Genomic DNA, 4,573 nt, shown 5'->3' on the forward strand with positions numbered 1-4,573 from the left:
ATAATTATTGCGGTACAAGTGCTAACGATAAATCGCTATATCTTGTATTAAATACTGAAATAAATGATTATTGTTATTTTATTACGGTAATAACGAAGTGCGGTACCAGTAAAATTGAATATGTATAAAACTAACTATAGGAACATATTATGATCTAAAATAAAATATGCATAATATACATATATAGCATATTTTACGTTCACTAGGTATATTATGTATATACCCAAGTAATGTTCGTTGTATACCAAACATACCCTTCACCCTAATTTGTTACTTTGATAATGCATTTATTCAAATTCTGATTTATATATTTTATTAATACACTTAAAGACCACATCTTAGATTTTTATTTTTTTGCTGTTAATATTAATGATAGGAAGAATTTTTTTAAATGTCGATGCATTTAAACTGAAATTCGAACGAATGGTTCTTAAATTATTCAACTTTAAACATTAATAGGATAATAATCGTGTATGAATTTAAATTTCAAATATTAAATTATGTAATTTAGTCAAGCATCTACTCCATTATAGTCGGGTAATTTTTATAAATTATAAATTATTATAAATTAATATAAATTATTTTAATTTTCAAATCATCGTAGTTCCAAAATCTTATAACAATGTATATTATCATTTATTTTTAGTACATTTTGATTTATATACACATAAATGTTTAAAAAAAAAAAAACCATTTACTTAAAAACTATTGGTAAAAAAAGAGTGGTTTTAGTTTAAAAAATAAGTTTATTTAGTCATTACGCTTTTTGACCGGCTTAACAAATTCAAATATTTGAAAATATGGTCTTTCAGTAAACTTAAAATTTTCAAAAATTAGAATTTGAATAAATGGAAATGTTCATGTTCGTAAAGCCTGTACAACATGATTCATACCGTCTTTTATACAGAGTGGCTCAACATATTGTCTCGTCTCCTCGTTGAAAACTAACACGAGAAGATGGGAAATCACTTTTGTGGCCACTCTGTACAGACATATTTTGCAGTACCAGGTGAAACGATAAAAGAGGATTTATCCTTCGCGCCGTGCAGATGCGTGTATAATATCTTCTCTAAGACTACCAGACGCGAATAAATAATGATGTATACAAACACACACACACTAAAAGAAATAATCCAAATGACTGATCTCATTCATTGTTGGGATATACGAGTGTGTATATATATATATGTAATAAATTGCCATGTGAGTGTTGTGTAATTTTGTTTCCAGCGAAAAAGTGCGTACAAAGTTCATGTTCACGGAAAAGTAGCAAAAAATAAAATAAAATGGATCGCGTAATTTAGCAACACGTTTCGAGAACACTTAAGAAGGGACCTTCATATACTGCATGCAGTAAGTAATATATATATAGCGATTTTTTTGTCAAGTTATACAGAGTAGTGTGTTATATATGATAATAAATACGGCAACATGATGATCCACTAAACGTAAAACGGATGTGCACGTAGAGACGTGAAGAAAAGTTTTTATCACTTTGCTCGTAAACTCTAAACTGCAATAAAAAAAAAATCATAACGTGCTATACACGTACACCTACAATCTATATATATTACTAAATTTCTCAACGTTATACAGTTCTTAATATATATATATATAGTATTTTATACACCGAGATAATGTTAAATATTATACCATATGTGCAATATATTATAGGTAGGTACATTCATATAGAATTGTAGATATGAAAACTTAGACAAAAACAGCCGTTTATACAACATATTAGTAAAAACATAATGTATTAATGTCTTTCTATATATTATATATATAAAAAGCTAGGAAAATATTATATTATATTATTAAATTATGAACAAAAATTGTAAAATCGCTTATTTTTATTTAGAACGTATAATTTATAATAGTTGTGTGGTATTAATGTGATGTACGGCCAATTTTAGTTTCTACTTGTTTCGAGAAAAACATTTTTTTCAGAATTAGAAAAACGCGTCTGCTTACGCAAGTATTAAATTTCGCCAATTATAACTGCTTCGAATGTAAATTTCACTGCTACAAATTATAGTTATAATTATGTAACCATTAAAATTAAGTGTCAACTTTTTAGATATTAATTTTGAAACGATATAAATTTATAATTTAAGCCAAGAGTGGGATAAAAATTATATAATAATATAATATGAGTAAGTATATTCAAAATGTTTTAATATTATTTAAACAAAGTATTAGTTCAAATTAAATTAAATTATAGTAAAATATGTCTTTCTTCCAACTTTTAAACTAAAATTAATCATATACTTACAATTTTAGTAAACTTATTTACATACTTTATTGGTGTTAATTTCATTAAGTTATCGTTAAATTATATTGGTGGAATTTAGTAGTTGGTTAGTAAAGGAAGAAAGAGTGTAAACACTAAACTCTACAAAATTGTATGGCTAAGTAAACTGTTCCGAGTTGAATTCAGTTCTAACCGCAAATAATATGTTAACTCTCATGGGTCAAATTAATTTTTACGCCTGGTGCGTATGTAAGTTCATCTGTTTCTCAGAAAAAGTATATTTCACAGTCATGCAAAAATAAAATATTATTTATGTGTCAACAAATAATAAATGTTAAACAATCTATGAACAATTGTTTATACTATATAGACATGCAATAACGTTTCAGAACAATACTAATACTTTAATCAAAAATACATAGATGTACTAAAATTGAGTATAACAACAAGTATAACTATACTGAAAATAATAGTGATTGTAGTCATTTAAAATAATATAAACGTATTTTAAATAATTAGGGGATAGATATGGTCGAATTTAACATATGTTTAAAACAGTCGTTAGTAGTTAATTAAAGGGTATATTGCGTTTGAAACTTTGCAGACGAGTTAGGTGAAATTATCAAGAATTGGCTAATACTTGTGTAACATCTGTTACATACTATATAAACGTTTATATTATATTATATAGTACACAATAAACATACCAATTACCAATATGATTTATCAAAACAAAATATGCATACTAAACACTTTTGAACACGTCCGAATTATTACGAATATACTAAAATGGCACACGGCAGTTAGTTCGATATTAACTATCAACACAAGCGAACTCAACAATACAATTATTGACAGCCATCTTCCATTCAGCAACGTATTGTTTCAACTTTTAAATGTAATAATTATTATAGATATATAAATAAAACATGTATTATTATTGATAAACATCTCTAATAAAGTGCTTTAACCCCCAGCCACGAAAAACTTTTCTATAAGGGCTAGAAAACCTTCTCTGGATAACTAATATTGAAATAAGGTTCCCCGACTACGTTACACTTGTTTCAGATGCTTTTTTGGCTGCAATATCGGCGGCGTAGATGTGATCACAATAGGAGCTGCAGGTGTTCCCAGACTAAGCAACCTTATCTGAACTTAAAATGAAGGAGAAACAATTACCAATTTTTTTTTTTTTTGAAAAAGAAGAAGGCAACGTACTTTTTAAATGGACTTTCTTTGTAAGATAACGTATGGACTCCTGCGCAGAGTGTGCATTTTTAGTCATAACAACTATATATGTATTTAAAACTAAATTTAATCGTAGTACCAACTTCACAACTAAGGTGACTTATATTGCAGAGTTTAACGTACATCTCTGGTACTAGTAGTATAATATAATAATATATGATATGAATACGTAATATATTATATGTTATAACTTGTAGATATATATTACGGTTGCGACGGCACTCCTTCTCATACAAAGTAAAAACAAGAGCGTATATCAACGTCGAGTATAGGTAACACAAACACAACCACTCTAAACAATTTAGAGTAGGTTGCTAATACACGTATGTAAGTTATGTACAACGAAAACATTAAAACGCAGTTTGAAAATTTGATTTACGAAAAGCGCATCAATAATATCCATCTCTTTAGTAATAAATATAACCATCGAAATTAAAAAAAAATAAATAAAATACAATTATTTAGGTTTATAAAAATAATATTTAAAAAAAAAAAAAATGTTAACAAATATTTTCAATACAAATATTATGACTAAACAGAAATTAAAACGGAGTAGTAGTATAAAATACACAACTTTTGATTTTATTGTTTTAGTATGAATAGTTGTTATGTTTGTTAAGTAAATTTCATTTGTTTCTCACGAACTTAAACATGTCCTAAGAAATAAGAATACTTATTGTTAAATGGTAGGTACAGTATTATATGAATCCTTATAAAAAGTATGCAACAACGTTTTTTAAAAAGCTGATAAAAATCATAATAAGCCAATGAGAGCAATAAGTTTAAAAATATTATGTTAAATATTAAAATGAGTATCTGTCGTATTACTTTATAAGCAGCGGCATGCTACATGGAACGATGATATTTTGATTATAATTTAATTGATATTGTAAGTAGGAAAATAAGTATTCAATAAAGTAAAAAAGTATTTAAAACATACTTAAATACCTGTTGATAGTTAGTGTTTAAAATACGAATTAATACTCAAAAACATTATTTTAATAATGCCAATAATACAAAAATAAGTTAACTCATTTATTTTACAACACTGATTTAAGTGTATGCCATTAC

Source organism: Melanaphis sacchari, unplaced genomic scaffold, assembly GCF_002803265.2.
Source record: "Melanaphis sacchari strain LSU unplaced genomic scaffold, SCAv2.0 Contig4_pilon_pilon, whole genome shotgun sequence".
In the NCBI taxonomy this organism is placed as follows: domain Eukaryota; kingdom Metazoa; phylum Arthropoda; class Insecta; order Hemiptera; family Aphididae; genus Melanaphis; species Melanaphis sacchari.